The sequence below is a fragment of the Triturus cristatus genome, chromosome 3_2 (assembly GCF_964204655.1).
Source record: "Triturus cristatus chromosome 3_2, aTriCri1.1, whole genome shotgun sequence".
In the NCBI taxonomy this organism is placed as follows: domain Eukaryota; kingdom Metazoa; phylum Chordata; class Amphibia; order Caudata; family Salamandridae; genus Triturus; species Triturus cristatus.
In genome coordinates this window covers 794,023,861-794,045,774 of record NC_140584.1, presented here as the reverse complement: position 1 = coordinate 794,045,774, position 21,914 = coordinate 794,023,861, and the positions used below count along the sequence as shown (strand labels likewise).

Here is a 21,914-nt window from a genome sequence, read left to right as displayed (position 1 = left end):
GTGAATTCACGTGTTAAACAAGGAGATCAGGTGAGGGAGCAACGCCGGGACACCACCGCCTTTCTCCGAGGCAGAGAAGAACTGCCTCGGAGAAACGCAGCGTCCTTTTCGGATTCGGGGGCGTGTTTTGCTGTTGTCTCCTCCTTGATACTTCTCGCAAAAAACACGCCCCCCGATCCGAAAAGGACGGGGCCTGTTTGGAATGACTGACCTCTTTTCCAGTGGCTGGCCAGTATTTACGAGGCCAGCCAATGGAGAACAGGGGAGAAGAGGGGCGGGTTAAAGCCCCTCTTCTCCAAGTCATAAAATCTCCGACTTCCGGTTCTGCCTTTCGGCAGACCGGTAGTCCTCGACCTAAAAAGCAAGTAGGATTGACAAACGGGCAGTTGATTCACAGCCCACTATCCTTTGCAGTTTCACTACGAATCACAGAGACGAGGTAATGGAGCTTGTAGCCAGGGAAACAAATAGAGACAATAAGAGTATTATAGTCATGGAAGCAAGTCACCTATACAGAATTATCTGTTACAAAGTTAATCAGACCCCTAGACACAAAAATGCAGTCTAAAGTAGAAGTGCAACCTCTACGGATAGAGGTTAAAATACTTACATGATCATAACTAAATACTTTACATACATTAATGAAATCTGGTTCAACTATAAGACAATACAATAATTCCCACGGTGAATCAACAGGTTAGGAAAAAGAATCATTCCTATCATTCAGAAAAATAGGAACAGTTGAATTAGAATGAATCTCTGCATTAAAACTGCTGGCTAAGAGAACATATGTGGCAGATAAGGCACTGTCAACACCATACGTAGGCAAGTTGTCCACCATGTTGAAAGACGGGAAAAAAAGAAATATTTAAAATTGTGTAGTGAGAAACTATTATAAAAATTAAACAAATAAAACTGTAAACACCCTTCCAAAGAAACAAGAAATTGTTGAATACACAAGTGGCAGTGCAAAGAACGTTGACTGAGCATTTAAGAGATAACTTGAATGAGTTTGAAAGGCACTCCCTTTAGCACGCCCAGACATTGACGGAGAAACAGACAAAGAATAACAGATAAAACCCCTCACGTGCAAACTTACTTGGAAAATAACTATTTCAAATTCTTTAATATAAGGACATCCAAATTTACAAACTCAACTTTAAGGCTAATCTAGCAATGTCCCAGCTAACAACACGCACCAGGCCAGCAGATCTAACAGAAGAATCAGGACCGCAGGACTCCTTACTGGGAGCAGAACATATGTTATTACATATACTAGAAAGTCGGCAGTTGTAATCTATACAACCAAGAACCACAAAGTAGGTGTGGGTAGGTAAGGAGTGAAATTATGAGGAAGTGATAGGCTGAGATACACTTTAGCGTACAGTCCAATAATTAGGTCAGAAGATGCAGAGGAAGGCTTGTGAAAAAAAAAAAAGCCCAGTGCAAGGCCTTAATTGAACCACTAAGAGTGGTGTGAATACTAAATTCAAGAAGAATTTTGCTTGCATCAGCAGGATGTTAGAAGTTAACCACACAATTTCAATTTCCTTAGCTATTAGGAGATGAGCCAACCCAGGGAATTTGCCTCACATGCAAAACCTTTTTTATAGTCAGTAAAGTATCGGGTGATTTTAGTTGACAACCAGCGCATCACCTTAATCTTAAATTGAAGAGTGGTCTTGGTAATACTGGAAGACAAAACAGGAACATTGGTCAGAATTATAACATAAAGGAGGGTGATTCACGGTAATAAGTGGACAGATAAATCTGTTAGACAAACAAGAAACATCATTAGTGGAAGTAGTAAAATTGAAGAAAGTCTGTTGGCTGCCATGCCTAGACGTTTCAACAGACTGGGTATCAACAATGGTGGAATAAATGTCAGTAACAGGTGCAGAAACACAGGGCAAGTGTAAGACACTGACTCTATATATACTACACCAAAGTGAGGTACAGTGTGTATACAGTCCAAGGGTCTCCAGAGGTATGGCAGAGGTTAAAGTTAGATATAACCTTACTTTCTAAATGGATGTATGTTCATACATCGCACACCATTCCATCGCGTGCTTTTACCACGAGTATAATACATCGCAAAGACAACAACATCGGCAATTTTCACATCGCACGTTGTTGCAGCGCCAATGCGTTGTTTCCTATTGGCAAGTACATAACATCGCAGCTTGCCAAATCGCACGTCATTACAAAGCGTTCTTTGTGTCCTACCACAGTGAGAAGTGGCGGTAATAGATAACAAATCAAGTGATCTGTTCCACTGCATCCTTCTGTTTTTCAGGGGTAAATCTATCACCTGGCTGGAAGAGGTGGCAGGGTGAGCGCCACAAACAAAGCTTGCTCTCAAGGATGCGCGCGCCACGGGTATTTAGCAGCAAGGAGCCGCAGTAAGAACTGCAAATCTTTCCCCCCCCCCCCCCGGCATTTTTTCCCGAAAATCGACAAACATGAATTCAGAGTAACAAAGATGAGACAAGTCACATTCTGCTAAATATTTAGTCTCCAAATATTCACAGGAATGTCACTTAGTTTTACATCGAGTCAGACATGCTTGCGACAGTTCAGTGAGTTTGTGTAAAATTGATTCGTTTAATTTTCTTCCTTTGCAATTACATTTTCATATTTAACCATCAGTTGCGATAGTTGATATTCAAATTCTGCACATTTTTTGCTATACATCAGTCCGTGTCTGAGAATCTGTAGTAAGTGAATGTGGCCTTACTACTTATATCTGTCATAGTGTACAGAGAAACGGCCTTCCTTCACTCTGCACGGGAAGGTGGAAGGTTAGACAAGCTCAGTCAGGCGCTTCAAACAGCGAGCTGCCACAGTAAACAAAATGTTTTTGAGTTACACTGTGAGGTCAATAATTTAAATGGCAACTAGTCACCCCTTTACCAGCCGCTGTGCCCATCTGTTCACCGTCCAGCCCTACCAAGTGTGTATTGAGGTGTGCATTCAAAAGCTGACAAGGTATTGCAGTGTGCACGGATAACATTTTTTGTGTAAAGGTTTGCGTACAGAGCGTTCCAGTTGTTTTAAATAATCAAATGTTGTGGTCTTTTCTGGCTTTACCTTTATTCTCCCTATCCACTCCGCTGGCCATTAAGCACTTGTCCCAGCACTCGGCTGTAGCCAAAAACACGGCAGACTGCTTTTATAGTATCTGCCACTTGGTGGCAGCAGAGTCACGTCTCTTTTACATGCTTGCTATTTTATTATTAGACCTTCATCCATCCACCCTTTCATCCATCCATCCACCATTCATCCACCCACCTTTTCACACATCCGTCCATCCATCCATCCATCCACCCACCCTTTCATCCATCCATCCACCCATCATTCATCCACCCACCTTTTCACACATCCGTCCATCCATCCATCCTTTCATCCATCCATCCACCCGTTATTCATCCACCCACCCTTTCATCCGTCCATCCACCCTTTCATCCATATCCACCCACCCTTTCATCCATACATCCTTTATCCATCCACCCTTTCATCCATATCCACCCACCTTTGCACACATCCATCCATCCATCCACCCTTCATCCATCCATCCTTCATCCATCCATCCATCCATCCATCCACCCATCATTCATCCACCCACCCTTTCATCCATATCCACCTACCCTTTCATCCATATCCACCCATCATTCACTCATGTATTCTGAGCCGTGTGAAGCACCTTACAATAATAACATTGCGTGACTGTATTAATTTACTTTTAATGTACACGTGTGCCGAATACCAAGTTTACAATAATGACATCGCGTCACTGTATCAGTTTTGCCGTCTGTACGTGTGCCGAATACCAAGCAATGCTTTAAATTCTATTAATTTCTGTGCCACCTGTTTTCCCGTCAATGTATTAATTGACTTTTGGGCCGGTTTTCCAATCTTAACATCAGTTTTCCCGTCTGTGCTGCCAGTTTTAAAGCAATGGTTTTCAAGCAATGCTTAAAATTCTATTCGTTTTCTGTGCGGTCTGTTTTCCCGTCTGTGCTACCTGTTTTCCTGTCAAAGTATTAATTGACTTTTGTGCCGGTTTTCCAGTTTTAACATCACATCAATAATTACACTTCACGTCGCATTAACGTTTTTCCATTTTTAACAATTGTATCATAACAATGCTTACAATTTTATCATCGCACTAACGTTTACATCGTAAAGTTGCGTTGTTCTGGCTTACGTTGGTATGCCTTACGATGTAAACGTGTACGCGTTGCTGTGCCTTACGATGTAAACGTTACTGCGATGTTCTAATTGCATTGTGATGTCCCCCGAAGTGGTCACATCGTTGCGATGGGTGTTCGCCCTCTAAAGTGGTAGCTTGGTCGAGCAGTAAGGCAGTATCAGAGGACAGTGTTAAGCATTTGATGTACCCACTCAGTCAGCAAATGAATTCACACACTCAAGAACTGAACTCTAGGCCAATTGTTTTTGGATAAAAAATATACTGTTGTTTTATTTCTAGAACCAAGCAAGCCTGGTACAGGTAAGCATATAAATCCTTTTTTAGCTACAAGATGCTGTTGAATACTTTCAAAATACAGTAGGACTTAGTACCAATTCGAGTCAACAGGGGGTTGCAATGCAATGCACAAACTTAGTGTACATAGGAATCAATAGGCTTTTTCAGTAAAATGCAATTAAATTACTTTTCAGATTACTTTTACTAACACAGTGCTGGATCCTAGATTCAGCACCGGGGCATTTCCTGAAAACAGTTGAGTAAATGTGATTCAGCACCGGGGCATTTCCTGAAAACAGTTGAGTAAGTGCGTTTCAGTTAGTTGTACGATTTTTAAAGAATATTCTTGTATTTCAAAAGTTGACACTTTGAAACTTTTTCACATAGAATCACCTATGTTATCCTGTGCAAGGAAATTCAATTCGCAGGTAAGTTACTTTAACATTACTTTTCTTACTCAGTGCTGGATACCGAGATTCAGCACTGGGACATTTCCTGAAAACAGTTGAGAAAATGCATTTTGGTCATTTGTGTGATTTTTAATGAATATTCTCAGTTTTCAAAAGCCGACACTTAGAAACTTTTTGGGAGAAAAAGTGTCAATGTTTTTCTATGAGGAAAAACAGGGTATCGGTTTAAAGGTAAGTAATCGGTCTTTTGAGTTAGGGTTCTGGGGTTAGACTCAGGGGTCTCTTAGGGTCAGTGATGCACTGTTGTTGCACCCTCAGTGGCACTCAGGCGGCCGGGTGCAGAGTGTTGAGGCCCAATGTTATCCTATGGAGGATAGGGGGGCCCCAGTTGGTGGCTGCTGGCAAGCAGGCCACAGGGTTGTGGGAGCAAAGCTCCTAGGGTTTAGCTCAGGGCAAGTTGGGGACCAAGTTAGCACCAAAGGGGCACCCTCAGCGGCGCTAGGGCGGCGGGGTGCAGGGGGCTGTTTTGAGATCGGGTACCCTGTTGATTTCAATGGAGATTCTCCGGGACAAAGAAACACTGCAGGCTCGGGGACTAGGATTTTCCAGGGCCGACCACCACTTCGAGGTGTAAGTAGGGATGTTGAGGGTTGGTTAGGCACCACTGGGTTGGGCACACAAGGCCGAGGAGCGTCGGGTGCAGGAGTGTCTTACAACGTCGGATTTTCTTACCCGCTCTGGTTACGGTAGGGGGGGTGCTTTTCCAGACCAGCTCGGGCCGGGTTCGGCGGTTGCAGAGTGGGCTGGATTCACGGTTCCTGGTGGCACCAGAGCTGCAGTTTAAACATGTCCGGTGTTCACAGGAGAAACAGCTTGGAAAGTGAAGGCAGGCAGGTCCTCTGGGGTTTTTGAGGTTGCTGGCTGCTGGACACGCCGGGGTTTTGCAGGAGCAGGTTCGAGAGGAGACATGCCTGTAGGGATGGGGCCAAGTCAGTGGGCGTCGTCCTCTTGTTAGCTCTGCACGGCTTCTCGTCCTTCTCGTGGTTGCTAGATCTGAGGAAGGAAGGTTCAGGGTGCCTCTAAATACTAAATTTAGGGGTGTTACAGGTAGGTAAAGGGCAGGGACCAATGGGTCCCCTCCCTGGGGTGTGTACACCCCCTATTCTGCCACTCTCCAGTGGGAGGGGGGCAGGAGCGTGTCCTTGGTTGGCTAGGTCCCCCCATCCTCAAGATGGCGGGGACTCGAGGTTGTGCTTCACCTCGCCTCCCCCACTTTAGGGGTGGAGTTGGCAGAGGTGGGCACACCTCTCTTCCTCACTTGTTTTTCCCACCGGTTCTCCCGCCCAAAGTGGAGGGCAGAACCAGTGGGGGGCAGTTGATGAAAGCAGCAAATGGTCTGGAGAGGCTCACAAAGGCGGCATGCCTTTGAAGCTTCTCCTTCGTGAACCCTGCCCATCCTGGGTGAGTAGGCTTGGCACCTCGTCCCAGGATGTGCATTGTTTCTGGTGGTGGCAGCCTAAGCAGCCACTCAGTCAGGCCACTAGGAGTTGGTAGAATTTCAGGGGGCATCTCTAAGATGGCCTCTGATGTGCATTTTACATTAAATCCCACACTGACATCAGTGTGGGTTTAATATGCTGAGAAGTTTGATACCAAACTTCCCAGTCTTCAGAGTAGCCATTAAGATGCTGTGGAGTTCGTAATGAAAAAACTCCCAGCACCATATACTCTTTAATGGCAGCACTGAACTAACAGTGCCCATGAAAGGATTTGGGCACTGTAGGGGTACAGGGCTCATGCAACTGTACCCTCACCACTGGCATAGGGCACCCAGCTAGAGGGGTGACTGATGTATTCCAGGGCAGTGGTTTGTGGGCATGGCACACGGGGATGTGTGCCATGTCGACTCTTTACTTTGTTCTGCACCAAGGCACTCAGTCGGCAAAGGCAGTGTGCGAGTGTCAGGGTACCGGGCCTCTGACGGTGGCACAATAAGTGCTGCAGCCCTTAGAGGCCTTCTCTGGTCACAGTGCCCTGGGTACCTGTGGTACCATTTACCAGGGGCTGACATGTGGCCAGAGAAGCCAATTGGGTTTAGGCTTCAATGCAGTTTTAGGGAAGGAACATAGGCCCTGGGTACCTGATTAGCAGGAGCCCAGGGCACACTCAGTCAAAGAACATCAGAAATTCAGCAAAAAGTTGTGGCATACCATGCAAGAAAGAGGACACTTTCTCACAGCAAGGAAACACTGTTGTAGACCCATAAGGACCTAGTAAAGCAACACTGGCATGAGAGGAATTGGGTGTGAAAACATTGGTGGAACCTGGTTCACAAACTAAGGTAGCTGTACGACGACTAACCAGTATGTCTAAGGCGCATTATATAAAAGTCTGTCTTCAACTATCTTGGAATGGAACTCGGCCAAAGGAGTAATTTTTTCCAACTTGCTTTGTAAAAGACATTAGACTACCGCAGCTGAAAGTAACTCATCTGGGCTCTTACAATGGCACACAGGCCCTTTGTAGCGTGTGCTAAATTATTTTTTCTTGCGTTTGGTAGAATGGGCAAAAGGCCATAAAACAACAAATGCCTCCCGCACTGCAAGAGAGCAGAGAACACTATGTGGTGCATAGCTTCTCCAATTCATGCTTCTCCCCAAAGCACCACCCTTCCCCTAACCAGCCGTCATGATCCACAGCAGCAGGGTAGTTCTTGGCTCCCCTCTGGAAAAAATTCCAGAAAACAAAAAAAGTGTCCCAACTGACTATCAGACACAATAGATAAACTCAGCTTTATGAGATGTGAAATTTTATTGTGAGCAAGACTCAACAAGTATTATATGAATATTATGACATGCTTGCATGATAAGTTTTATAAAAGGCCCAACAGTTAAGAATTTGAAAATCAGTTGGAGAGAAAAAAATTGAGGGTTCTACAAAAAGAAGATGAGAGGTACCCAATATATGTATACTTTGTACAACAACATATCCAAACAGACATTGACAATTTTAGATTTATAGATATTACCCATGTTCCTAAACACAGGGAAGGCAATAACAGAGACCTCAAGTGTCTCAAATGTGAAACATCTGAATCAATAAATTGTATCTAGTTGAAGGTTTAAGTAACGAAAACGGATTTCAGATTTTTCAAAAAGATACATATTAAGTCAATTAATATTAGCATGGCACCACGCAAGTCAATGGGAGCTGTGTACTGACAGATAAGCATGATCAGAATCTAAGACCCAACTCAGTCAAGTCTATTCTGGGAGTGACCTCAAATATGCTTTGAATGTTAAATATTGTTGGTAAAATTCACAACCATCATCTATTACTGTTGGACATAAACTCAAGAGAAATTGGATCTCTGTTACCTCCAATGCAACTACACTACACTAAGAACTTCTAACTTTTATCTATCAAGCAGAATAAAAAATTTCCATTTTACAACTGTCTACGAGTTAAGTCCATGGGTTACCTCAGCACTTTTTCATATGTGGTGAATTCATAAAAATATGTATTTCTGTGCTTTTTTTTTTTGCAAAGAAGCCAACCTTTTGGTTTCACAATAACCTTGAACACGATGGCCATTCTGTACATTAGCAGAATTATTCTAAAGTTGATTGTGAGAGGGAGACAGGTTCACCCCGGCACTTACCTTCCGGGGGCCCCCGTATCCCCTGGTCTCGGGGAACCCGGGGAGCCGACACCCGCTGTCATAAGTCCGTCAAACGTATGACGGAAAGGATAACCGCCCCCCCTTGTCCTTCCCCTTCGCAGGGACGAATCAGCGACGTGGAGAGCGTGGTAGGAGGAGGGGCTAACCCCGGAACCACAACGTACCGGACCGTAAAAAGAGACGAGGGACACAAGATCGAGGAGGAAGCGGTCGAAGGAGTAGGAGAGGAGCAAGGCGGAAGCAACGGAGAAGAAGGACGCGAGGACCGAGAGCGAGTCGGGAGGAAGACCGAAGAGGCGGGAAAATCCGAAGAAGACGAGACGTGGTGCGAGGAGTGGTGGTGCCCACCGGAGGAGGCTGGAGAGCGGCCGCAACTCAGGGAGAGTTGCGGCGGAGCCTGTGAGTAATCCTGGGCGAGGGCGCAAGAGGAGCGGGTGGAGGTTGGGACCGGGTACAGGAAGGGAGGGATCGGTAGATGAGAGGGAGCACTGTTCTGAGTAAATGCCCGCCATTGTCTGCACTGTACTGATTAGTCAGCCCTAGAACTGCACTTCCTTGAACCCCTTTCTCTCCCATGTTCTGTTGGTTGTGAGTTGCCTTAGGGTCATATACCCGAGTAAGGAAGATAGTACGACCCCTTTCCCGATCTACGCCTTACTCCCTTCGGTTCCCCCCCCCTCTTTGTTTGTTTTACTTCTTCACCGTTCTTGCCCACAATCACCTGTAAATACAAACACCCTCATAGGAAAGGAGGGTAGCACAATTCTCACGTGGTGTTGCGGTGAAGGGATACAACCTTGGCACATACCATATACGTTACTGACAGCCGTCTTTTCCTCTCTCCTATGAGCCTCCCCGGGACGAATGTGGGTCCGGATATACAACTAGAAGAAGAACCTCACAAAGTACTCGGAGCGGTCGGAAGGGGCGGAGAACCATCAGTCAAAGGACCAGCAACAGAAGAAGAACCACCAAGGGCCGTTGAGACATCCCTAACACCCTCGTGTGGCCCATTACCTGTCATTTCGAATAAAACTCGCAAAGCATCTCACTATATACAGCCTCCTCGTCTGATTATCCGACCCGCCCTCCCACAAGTGGTGTCAGAAGTGGGATCCCGAGGAGACATGGAGGCCGTATTAGCCAAAATGGCGGAGAATCAGGAGAATCTAGGAAAGGCGATGGAGAAGTTCCTCACGGTGGTGGAAGAAGATCGTGGGAAATTACAACAAGTCATCACCAATCAAGGACAGACACACGATACGACCATGGGGAAAATAGCGGATGCCCTGGGACAACAAAGAGGCCCCAGTACACTACCCTCCGTCATCCTACAAAAATACGTCAGTGGTGAAGATCCGGAGTTCTTTTTCAATAATTTTGAGCGCATGGCATTAGCCGCCGCATGGCCAGCTGATAAATGGGGACAATACTTAGGGCCCTTGCTTTCGGGAGAACTCCAAGCCTCCTACCAATCAGCAAACATCACGGGCCTGACCCCATATTAGGATATCAAACGTTGTATCATGGAAAGACTAGGAGTCAATGACGACACCTACCGATTGCGACTCAGACAGATCAAGGAAGGGCCCCAAGAAACACCCCGAGCCCTTTACTTTAGAGTAAAAGACATGGCCGACCGGTGGCTAAAACCGGCCACAGCTACCAAGGAGGATATTATGGCCAAAGTCTATTTGGAACAATATTTGACCTCTCTTCATCCTCCCATACAGAAATGGGTGAGACAGCACGCTCACTTGACCCTGGAAACAGCAGTGGAGATCGCTAGCGCCTATAGCCAAGCCCAAGAAGCACAAAAGGGACGAGAAGAACATCCTTGGAGAACCGGAATAAGCGGGACCTTGCGACCCTCTCGACCGACGTTAAATCGAAAACCCGATCCTGCTATAATCATCCCAGGACCTCCTCCCTTCAGGCCTCAGGGTCCACCGGTGTTCAGACCTCCCCCCCCTGGGCCCCAATGTTTTCACTGTGGGGGGCTAGGACACATAGCCAGGTTTTGTCCCCAAAAGGAAGAGCCCATGGAGATTGGAGTAGCCAGGAACTACAGTTGTCACACCTCGACCCGACAAACCCCTCCGTATCACTGCGGGGTATACGTAAATGGACAGCCCCTGACCGCATTGGCCGATACAGGCTGCCGACAGAGTGTCGTACGACCCCAGGATCTAGGTCCAGCGTGCGGGGATCCAGATGGTACGGTGCACATCCAGTGCGTACACGGAGACACTAAATCGTACCCCACCACTCATGTTCACATACAGCATGCCTCGGATTCCGGCTCAGATCTCAAAGTGGGCCTGATTCCCCGACTCCCGGAACCTATTATACTGGGGAGCGACTATAAATATCTCCCCGAGCTACTCACGCAAGCCGTTCCTGAAGAGAAGGATTGGTGGAAGATAGCACCTTTCTCTCAGGACGAGAATCACGAATGGCCACCCTCCAAGAGTAGAAAAACCAGAAATCAAAGAAGGAAAGAAAAAGGACATACAGCGTCCGTTTTTCCCGTCAGGACGGAAGAGGGTCCCTGGGAAACCAACCGAGACTTTCGAGCCGCTCAGAGAGAGGACCCTGTACTACAGGAAGCATGGAACCAAGCCAAGGATCAGGTAGACCCCCTTCATGTAGGTCCTCAATTCTTCATCCAGAATGGTCTGTTGTATAGACAGGCCAAAGCCACAGCCAAACCCCAGTTGTTAGTGCCTGCCCCGTTTAGGGACAAAATACTCTACCTAGCCCATAGTCATTTATTGGGAGGACATTTTGGAGATGAGAAAACTGAACAATTAATCTTAGAACAGTTTTATTGGCCAGGCATATATAAACAGGTAGAAACCTATTGTCGTGAATGTCCTATCTGCCAAAAAAACAGTAGGTATAGACCTCCAAAAGCCCCCTTACAACCCCTCCCTATAATTGATGAGCCGTTTTGTAGGATCGGAATGGATATCATAGGTCCTTTACTTCCTTCCCGGAGTGGGTGTCGCTATGTATTGGTACTGGTGGATTATGCGACCCGGTTCCCAGAAGCGGTTGCCTTAAAACATCCCGATGCCACCAGTATCGCCAAAGCAATGATCGCCATATTTGCTAGGGTTGGGTTCCCGTAGGAAATTTTAACTGACCAAGGAACGCCGTTTGTGTCCAAATTAATGAGACAAGTATGTGCCCAATTGGGGATAAAACAGATAAGAACAGCAGCGTATCACCCACAGACCGACGGTCTGGTGGAGCGATACAACGCCACCCTCAAGATCACCCTAAAAAAACTATTGGAACTAGAGACAAGGAAATGGGAAGATATGTTACCCTTAGCCCTATATGCCATCCGCTGCAAAACCCAGAAAAGCACGGGTTACTCCCCCTTCGAGCTCCTGTATGGGCACCAACCTAGGTCCTTAATGGACATGATGCGGGAGACCTGGGAGGCAGAACCCAACCACGCTAAACCATTAGTGGAATATGTATCCCAACTACGAACCCATCTGGGACAAATAAGAGCGATAGTAAGAAACAATCTAGAAAAAGCACAGTAAGCCCAAAAAGTACAATAAGATAAAAAGGCGAAGAGTAGAACCTTTGCTGTGGGAGATGCCGTTCTACTCATGTTGGCCTCCTCTGACCACAAATTATTAGGACAATGGCAGGGTCCCTATATAGTGTTAGAGAGAGTGACCCCCGTTACCTACAGGATCGAATTAGATAAGAAGCGCGGAACCAACCAGGTGTATCATGTGAACCTTTTGAAACGATGGGAAGGACCTCTTCCCTCTTTAGTAGGGGTTGGGAAGGATCTTCCCTTATATGTCCAATGCATTGATGCGGAATTGTCCTCCGATCTACGATCGGAATTAGTCAACTCTCTCTTACCCCTCCAGCCCGTCTTCTCCTTGACCCCTGGACGAACCACTTTGGTGGAACATTCAATAAAAACCCAGGCAGGGAAAACGGTACGCCTTCGTCCGTATCGGATTCCGGAGGCCCGTAGGAATACTATACGTGAGGAAGTTCAGCAGATGTTGCAGATGGGCATTATCGAACCTTCCACCAGTGAATGGAACTCCCCAATAGTATTAGTGCCGAAGCCCGACGGTTCGGTACGTTTTTGTATTGATTTCAGGGAGGTCAACAAAATCTCAGAGTTCGACACCTACCCCTTGCCCCGCGTAGATGAGATGATAGAGCGGATCGGGAAGGCTAAATACATCAGTACCCTGGATTTGTGTAAGGGGTACTGGCAAATACCCCTTCGACCCCAAGACCGTGAAAAGACAGCCTTTTCCACTCCCGATGGGTTGTTCCAATTTGTAGTACTCCCTTTCGGTTTACACGGGGCTCCGGCTACCTTTCAGAGGGCTATGAACAGGATATTACAACCACATGAAAGGTATGCCGGGGCATACATCGATGACATTGTCATCTACAGTGAAACCTGGGAACAACATTTGACTCATCTCTATGAGGTAATTCAGACCTTGGGCAGTCAGGGACTCAAAATCAACCCGGCCAAAAGCCATCTAGCCGCCCAAACTGTAAGATACCTGGGGTATCTGTTGGGTGAAGGAGTCATACGACCACAAGACAACAAACTAGCGGCTATTACACAAATACCCTTCCCACGTACCGCAAAAGAACTCCGGGCCTTTTTGGGACTCCTGGGGTATTATAGGAGGTTTATACCCCGGTTCTCCCAGATAGCTGCCCCCCTGACAGATCTATTGCATAAATCAGTAAAAACAGAAGTCATGCTAAGGAATCCCAGCCCCACAGTAGTGCAAGCATTTCACACCCTGAAAACCACCCTGACCTCAGATACTGTATTGGCTAGCCCTGATTATAGCTTGCCGTTTATACTCCAAACTGACGCCTCCGATCAAGGGCTGGGGGCGGTCCTGTCACAAGTCACCCAACAAGGGGAGGAGAAACCCATACTGTATATCAGTAGAAAACTGTTCCCCAGGGAACAGAACTATGCAGTCATCGAAAAGGAAGCCCTGGCCATCAAGTGGGCTATCGATGCCCTGAAGTATTACCTGGAAGGAAGGGATTTCACCCTGTATACCGATCATGCGCCATTGGAATGGTTGGCGCGGAACAAGGGGAACAACGATAGAGTACTACGGTGGTTTTTATCCCTCCAACCATATCGCTTTCATACCAAACATCGGAAAGGAAGTGAACAAGCCAACGTAGACTTTCTTTCTCGATTTCCTCAAACCCAAACCCCTACGAGAAGGACAGCAAGGGAAAGGGGATGTGAGAGGGAGACAGGTTCACCCCGGCACTTACCTTCCGGGGGCCCCCGTATCCCCTGGTCTCGGGGAACCCGGGGAGCCGACACCCGCTGTCATAAGTCCGTCAAACGTATGACGGAAAGGATAACCGCCCCCCCTTGTCCTTCCCCTTCGCAGGGACGAATCAGCGACGTGGAGAGCGTGGTAGGAGGAGGGGCTAACCCCGGAACCACAACGTACCGGACCGTAAAAAGAGACGAGGGACACAAGATCGAGGAGGAAGCGGTCGAAGGAGTAGGAGAGGAGCAAGGCGGAAGCAACGGAGAAGAAGGACGCGAGGACCGAGAGCGAGTCGGGAGGAAGACCGAAGAGGCGGGAAAATCCGAAGAAGACGAGACGTGGTGCGAGGAGTGGTGGTGCCCACCGGAGGAGGCTGGAGAGCGGCCGCAACTCAGGGAGAGTTGCGGCGGAGCCTGTGAGTAATCCTGGGCGAGGGCGCAAGAGGAGCGGGTGGAGATTGGGACCGGGTACAGGAAGGGAGGGATCGGTAGATGAGAGGGAGCACTGTTCTGAGTAAATGCCCGCCATTGTCTGCACTGTACTGATTAGTCAGCCCTAGAACTGCACTTCCTTGAACCCCTTTCTCTCCCATGTTCTGTTGGTTGTGAGTTGCCTTAGGGTCATATACCCGAGTAAGGAAGATAGTACGACCCCTTTCCCGATCTACGCCTTACTCCCTTCGGTTCCCCCCCCCCTCTTTGTTTGTTTTACTTCTTCACCGTTCTTGCCCACAATCACCTGTAAATACAAACACCCTCATAGGAAAGGAGGGTAGCACAATTCTCACGTGGTGTTGCGGTGAAGGGATACAACCTTGGCACATACCATATACGTTACTGACAGCCATCTTTTCCTCTCTCCTATGAGCCTCCCCGGGACGAATGTGGGTCCGGATATACAACTAGAAGAAGAACCTCACAAAGTACTCGGAGCGGTCGGAAGGGGCGGAGAACCATCAGTCAAAGGACCAGCAACAGAAGAAGAACCACCAGGGGCCGTTGAGACATCCCTAACACCCTCGTGTGGCCCATTACCTGTCATTTCGAATAAAACTCGCAAAGCATCTCACTATATACAGCCTCCTCGTCTGATTATCCGACCCGCCCTCCCACATTGATCATGTAAGAGTGCATTTTAGAAAAAGACTAGGCTTAAAATATGCTCATCCTCATTTATTTTTTTAGGTCTTGTCTACAAACAGCTTTTAGCTAAATGAGGCTTGTTTTGAGGACCTTTTGTATACAATACCAGTACTCAGAGTGGGCTAATGTCAGCTCTTTGCTTATCATTGGCTGAATTTCTTGTTAATCTAATTTGTTAGCTTCTAATTTAATGTGCTACCTTCCACTTCTTATGGTTGTCCCTCCCAACGAGTAAGCATAGCTTCTTAAATATGCTTTTGATTGGATTAATTAGGTCTTCAAGGGCCAAACTGTGAAAATAAAAGCATCCCTGGCAAAAATGCTCAAACCAGCCCCATTTCCTATTACACAATCTTCCTCTTTTCATCCATAGACTTGCTTTCTCTCCTCTTCCTCACGGATTGCTTTTTCCCTACCTTTCCTTTTGCTCTCTGGCCCTCTTTATCTCTCTCTCTCGTGGCCTTCACGTGCCTGGTGCAATTAACCTCAGGGAAAGGAGAAAGTGACAGAGGCACCAGCAGCAGCCCTGGGCTTTCAAAATTTGTTACCAAGGACTCCAGCCCACAAGGGAAACGCTCAGTGAAATAAAAGACCTGTATGGCCCGAAGCCTTGGCAAGCATTTTCCTTTAAATTCTGACACTTGGTTACTCTTTTTAAATTATCCTTTGATTTAATGTGTAAAAAATATTTGAAAAATAACCCAAGGCATTTTAAAAAACTGTAAATATTAAATTCACTGTAAAATGTTCAGATACTTTAAGATATGTGTTCACGTTTCCTCCAGTACTTTAAAATGTTGGTATACTTTTTTCTAACAATGCTTTGAGACAAAAGCCTTCAATCTGTGGGGCATGCCCTCCTGGGGGGCCTTGGCTGCATTCTCAAGGAGGCGCAAACGTGTCTTCAACTACTTGTACATAAAGGTGGCCTGGAACCACAATTTGTTTATTTGCAGCACTTAAAGGCTGTCTTCACTTGCATAAAAAAAAAAGTGTGTGAACTGTAATTTCATGGCAAGACCGGAGGCTAGCATTATGCATAAATACTTTTATTGCACTACTCCTTGCAGCACTTCAAAGTATTACATAATAAACTCAAGAATCTAGAACATAGAATGTCTAACAATATATAATCCAAAACACAGCAGCCATCTTCCTCTGTTATTTGCTGCTCCTTGCATACAAGTATACTGTGGTGTGACCAGGATGGCAGTTGGTGGATTGATGTTGGTTGTAAATATCATTTAAAAGAAGAAAACGGAGATTGTTTGTATGGTATGAATGCTTGACATAAGTAGGAGTGTGTACTTTCATTAGATAACCCAATTTATGGGTTTGATTAGTTATAGTAGTGAAGGTAAGTTTATTGGTTTTATTGTTTGATTATCGGTAATAGCGGAATAAAAAAAAATTAAAAAAGGAAAAGGAAAGGTAAGATTTTAATGTTACCGTTTTAGTTTAGGGAACTTCACGAGCACATTCATTTGAGCTCGCGACGTTTTGAAATTCAAGTGGAAGGCTCTCGGCGTCATGGAGTCGGATCAGTGAGCTCTTGGGTGACGTCTTGCGCCAGCACGTTTCTTGCGTGGGGACGCAGGGCGGACATCTTGCATATAGTCTAGAGCGAAGATTGAAGTTTAGCGGGGTGTTGTTCTCAAAACGGGGAGCTCTTGGGTGCCGCGTTGCGTCAGCACGCTTTTTGCGTGGGACGCAGAGCAGCCATCTTAGGAGTGGTCTAGAGCGCTGATTAGTGCATGGTGGAGCGCTCGCGCTTTGACAGTTGAGGTTTCTGTCAAAAGTGGATTTGTGAGGAGTTGATCGTAGCGGTTGTTTGTTTCAAGAAAAAGCGGAAAGAAAAGGTATTAGCATAAAAGGTTATTAAGATTTGGAATAAATTAGAAATATTTTGAGATATGGAGTCGGGAAATGGAGAACAAAGCTCACATTCGAGAGGCGCAGATTTTAGAAAAATAGTGCAAGAAGAGATTAAAAACTCTATGAAAGGTGTGCTTAAAAGTGTTTTAAAAAGAAAGAGGAGAATGGAGGAAAACTCTGATGATGAGTATTGGAGCTTGGAGGATGAAGAAGGAAATGAAAAAAGAAATAAAGGGAAAAGACCAAGGAAGTATAAGAATGTAGAAGTGGGAATAACATTTTTAAAGAAAGGAGGAGGTGAGCCTAGCGCCACAAAAGATGTAGGTGTCCTCCGCGGCACAAATGAGGGTGTCCTTAGCGGCACAAATTATGTAAATGAAATACAGGATGATAGTTCAGAGAAAGGAAGTGAAGAGGATGAGGATGAGTTTATCCTGGATGATTTTTACGATGACGGTTGGGACATGGATAAAGACAAGGAGGAGAAAGAGAGGAAAGAGAAGGGAATAATGAAAGATCCTCAGGGTGAGGATATGTTTAGACCTGACCTTATAAGGCATCCAAGAAGTGCAGATTGGTGGCCTTTGCAACACGTGGCTTTGGAGAAGGAAGCAAGGGCGGTGATGAAGGCGGAGTGTTCCTGTCCTGTGATTGAGGGAAAGTGTTGTTTGACACCTGATTTGGACCCGGACTGGATACGTTTTTTTATTTAAGATGGTTCGGGACCAGAGGAAGGGTCTAGAAAAGGCTTTGAAACAATGTCAGGACAGGTTACTTGATGTGTTGGGGCCTTTGGCGAGAATATTTGATATGGCGGAAGAAGCAAAGATGAAAAAGGTTTCAGTGGATATTGATTTACTGAGAGGATGGTCTCAGAGAGCGGTTTGTATGTTAGGCAATGCTAACGCAGCGATAACCTCGGAGAGAAGGAAATCAATATTAATGAGGATTAGTCCTAAATTGGGGGACTTCTCTAAGAAGGAGCCAATAGATGATCCTAAAGGTTATCTTTTTGGTGAGAGTATGGTGAAAGGGGTTGGTAAATACGTGAATACCTTCACCAGTTTAGATAAAGCACAGTCGTCCCTTAGAAGAGTCTTTGGGAGAGGTGTTTTTGAGAGGGCTGGAGCAAGAGCCCATTTCCCTGGCCGTGGCTCATCAAGGGCACAGTATCATTCAAGCGGGAGTGCAGCTTTCAGGGGATTTCAATCCGCAACAGGATTTTTTCCCCAAAGAGGGAGAGCGACTGGAAGAGGTCGGCAACCAAGAGGTCGAGCGCAGTTTGCTCAAGGAATCAAATGGTAAGTATGAAGACTTTCTGGTTCTTCCCCAGAAGGGGTAGGGGGGAGGTTGAAGTTTTTCGTGGAGAATGATTACAGGAGACAGCTGGGTTTTAGAAACAGTAAAGGGTTATATTTTGGAATTAGTGGAAGACCCAGTTCAGTTGGAAGAACCAAGTCAATTGGTTTTCAAAAGGGAGATGCAGGATGTTGTAGCTTTAGAGGTATTAGAAATGTTACAAAAAGGTGCGATAGAGAAAGTTTCAGAGGTTGAGAAAGGATTTGAGAGTACTATTTTTTTAGTGGAAAAGAAAGGAAAGGGATGAAGACCGGTAATACATTTGAGAGGTTTGAACCATTATGTGGTTTACAGACATTTCAAGATGGAGGGTATCCATCTGTTGAGGGATATTTTACAGGAGAAAGATTGGATGGTAAAACTGGATCTGAAGGACGCTTACTTCACGATTCCAATAGCAGAACAGTGTCGGAAGTTTCTGCAATTCAGGTGGATGGATCAGTTGTACCAGTTAACTTCTCTTCCATTTGGTCTGGCTTCAGCTCAGTGGTGTTTCACCATGGTGTTGAGGCCAGTTGTGCAGTACCTAAGAGAAAGAGGAGTGCGAATGATCATGTATCTAGGCGATTTTCTGTTAATGTCTCAGGGTCAAGTTTTAGTGAAAGATCAGTTATTCTTAGCAGTGGAACTTTTGGAAAGTTTGGGATTCATAATAAACAAGGAAAAGTCTGTTTTGGAACCAAGTCAACGTTTAGAACTTTTAGTTTTCGAAGTGGACACTGTGGAGAAATCATTAAGTTTGCCAGAGAGGAAGGTAAAGAAAATAAAGGCAGAAGTGAAAGTTTTGTTAAGGAGGGAGAGTGTGATTTTGAGATCTTTGGCAAGGGTGATTGGTTTGTTTTCTTCCTCAATTCAGGCAGTATTCCCGGGGCCTCTTCATTACATAACACATTCCCCCCTCCTTCATAGCAAAAAGAACAAAGAGAATACCATGTAAAGCTAAATATGAAAGTAGAACTCTAAATTAGAACACATGGAAAATAGAAAATGATATCAATTACATTACATATTCTTTCAACCACCCTGGAAGAACTCTTTTCCTTTTGCCAATGTCACTTAAGTTCACAGATCCCTCAACAAGTTCAGTGGTAGTATTCACAGGTCCCTCAACAGGTTCAGTGGTATCCACCACATGCCCCCTCCTCACTCTTAACAAAAGAAGTCTCCACTGAGGAAAAGGTGTCCTCCTGGACAGGTTGCCTATCCATTTCAGCATTCTGGCCACTAAAATGAACATCATCAGAAGTCAAACTAGACTGGACAATAGTATGATCAAAATATTCTTCCACCCACTTCGAATCCACAGAACCTTTATGAGATGGAATTAACTTAAATGAAAGCCTTGATTTATGGTCCAAATCAAAAGCCACCCTTTTAAGATTCCACACCCTTTTAATAATGCTGTCAGACTGAAGGATAGTCTGACAGCATTATTCAGAACTTCCCCAACCTCTTGCAGTACATCAAATTGACTCTCACCTTTGGGGACTTTCATGTTTTTTTTTTTAAACTTCGAACCAAAATCGCCCACTGCAACTGGAACAGTTTTAGTACCATGATGCACATCATAATATTCTTTAGTTTTCTTATAGACCGACTCTAAATTGTTTTTGACTTCAGTGGGAGACCAGTGCTCCACCTTTCCTTCCAAAAGCCAACTAGGAATAAACTTGCATCTGTGTTTCCTGCCCCTCATCATCACAAATGGAGACAACCCAGTGGCCGCATGAGTGGTCACCCTAAATGCCCAATCTGCCTTTTGTATTTCCAGTTTCCAATCTATATGCTTGCTCATAGCAGCCTGAATCACACCTTTCAACACACGGTTAAAACGCTCCACAGTACCATTTCCACTTTGATTGTACAACGAAGTGGTCCTTTTGTTTAATACAACTTTTCTCAAAATACTCTTTGGCAGTCCTAGATGTGATTTGCACCCCATTGTCACTCAAAATGCTGACAGGTAAACCTTCCATAATAAATATTTTGTCTAGAAATTCCAGAACAGTCATAGTGTCCACTTTCTCCACAATACTCACAATAGGCCACTTGGAAAATAAATCAATGGCAACTAAACCATACTCTCTGTCATCCCCAACCAGTCCAAAAATATCCATTGCAATGACTTCCCAAGGAAGACTGGGAACTGAACATTCACCCATGGGAGGTCTAAAAGTCTTTAATGATTTGTCAGCACAGCAACAAACTGAGCATTCTCTCACACATCTCTCTACCTCCTTGTCTACACCAGGCCACCAAAAAACACTCGCCCACCAATTTAGTTCTTACTACTCCAAAATGACCTTCGTGACACAATTCCAACACCTTTTTACGTAGGGTGACGGGCTGAATTATTGTCACCTCTCAAAATTAAATCCTTGTCAGCAGATAACTCCATTCTTACCTCCCAAAAAGGTCTCTAGTCACTTGTTATGTAATCCTTCCTAGGCCAACCTTTACAGATATACTCAGATATGGCCTGTAATGCCTTATCATTGTGCTGTTATTGCAACGACTCATTCTCGGTAATAGCTGGTGTCCCCGAATCATGTACAAATGCAATGCTATAGTTTACACAAAGATCGTCCATACATTCTTCCATAGGAACAGGTAACCTAGATAAACAGTCAGCCACAACATTGTCCTTGCCAGGCACATAGATGATCTTACACACGTATTCCTTCATCCTCATGGAAATCCCGGCTAATCTAGCACATGCCCCAACACTACCTCCGTGGTTAAAATCCTCACCAATGGTCGATGATCAGTGCGAATAGTGATAGGCTTACCCCAGACAAAAGCACGAAAATGCTCTAAGGCCCAAGCACATGCAAGTGCCTCCCTCTCTATAATTGGGTATTCACACTCGGTCGGAGACAAGGCTCTTGAAGCAAATAAAATTATTCTTTCACCTCCATCAGACCACTTTTGCGATAGAACGGCACCTAATCCTTTGTTACTCGCATCAGTAGTCAGGAAACACTGAGTTGGGATCAAAGCTGCTTAAAGCACCTACTTTTTCCAGATTGGCTTTGACCAAGGTGAATTCTGCCTCACACTCCGCAGACCATTCAAATGTAACATTCTTTTTGAGAAGAGAGCGTATGTTATATACCTTCCTTGCAAAGTTAGGAATGAACTTAGCATAGTCCTCGGCCATTCTAAAAAGGATCTTACTTCATCTTTTGTGCTAGGAGCAGGCGAACCTACAATAGCATTGACAAACGATGGTTTGGGTTTTAACTCCATCTTCATTTATAATGTGTCCTAAATAAGACACACTCCTTTGAGCAAACTTACTTTTGCTAAATTCAACAATCAAACCCACTTTTTGTAATATTCGTAACACTTCATCCAGTATACAATCATGTTCCCCTTTACTTTTGGCAGCCACTAATATGTCATCTTGAAAGAAACTCACACACCTCATTTTACCAAAGAACCTATGCATCAACCGCTGAAAAACTGCAGAGGTCGAAGCAAGGCCAAATGGCATCCGCCTGAATTGGTAACAGCCAAAAGGCGTAATGAAAGCGGTGAGCTTCCTGGACTCAGGCATGAGTACGACTTGGTGGTATGTTGCTGATAAGTCAATGGTGGAGAACCATGATGCACCCTTTAGCGAAGAAACCATTTCAT

At 45.3% G+C, this 21,914-nt stretch overlaps 1 protein-coding gene across 2 annotated transcripts in view; it reads right to left on the bottom strand.

Annotated features, from left to right (window-relative positions):
* NDUFS1 (NADH:ubiquinone oxidoreductase core subunit S1) overlaps positions 1 to 21,914 on the bottom strand; it is a 568,511-nt gene that overhangs the window by 540,205 nt on the left and 6,392 nt on the right. Inside the window, exon 2 of one of the 2 annotated variants that reach the window (XM_085648922.1) lies at positions 18,658 to 18,801. The exons of the other annotated variant lie outside the window; for it this stretch is intronic. The gene's annotated coding sequence lies outside the window, so the exon portion shown is untranslated. The remainder of the gene's footprint in view (positions 1 to 18,657; positions 18,802 to 21,914) is intronic. 2 annotated transcript variants of the gene reach the window in all.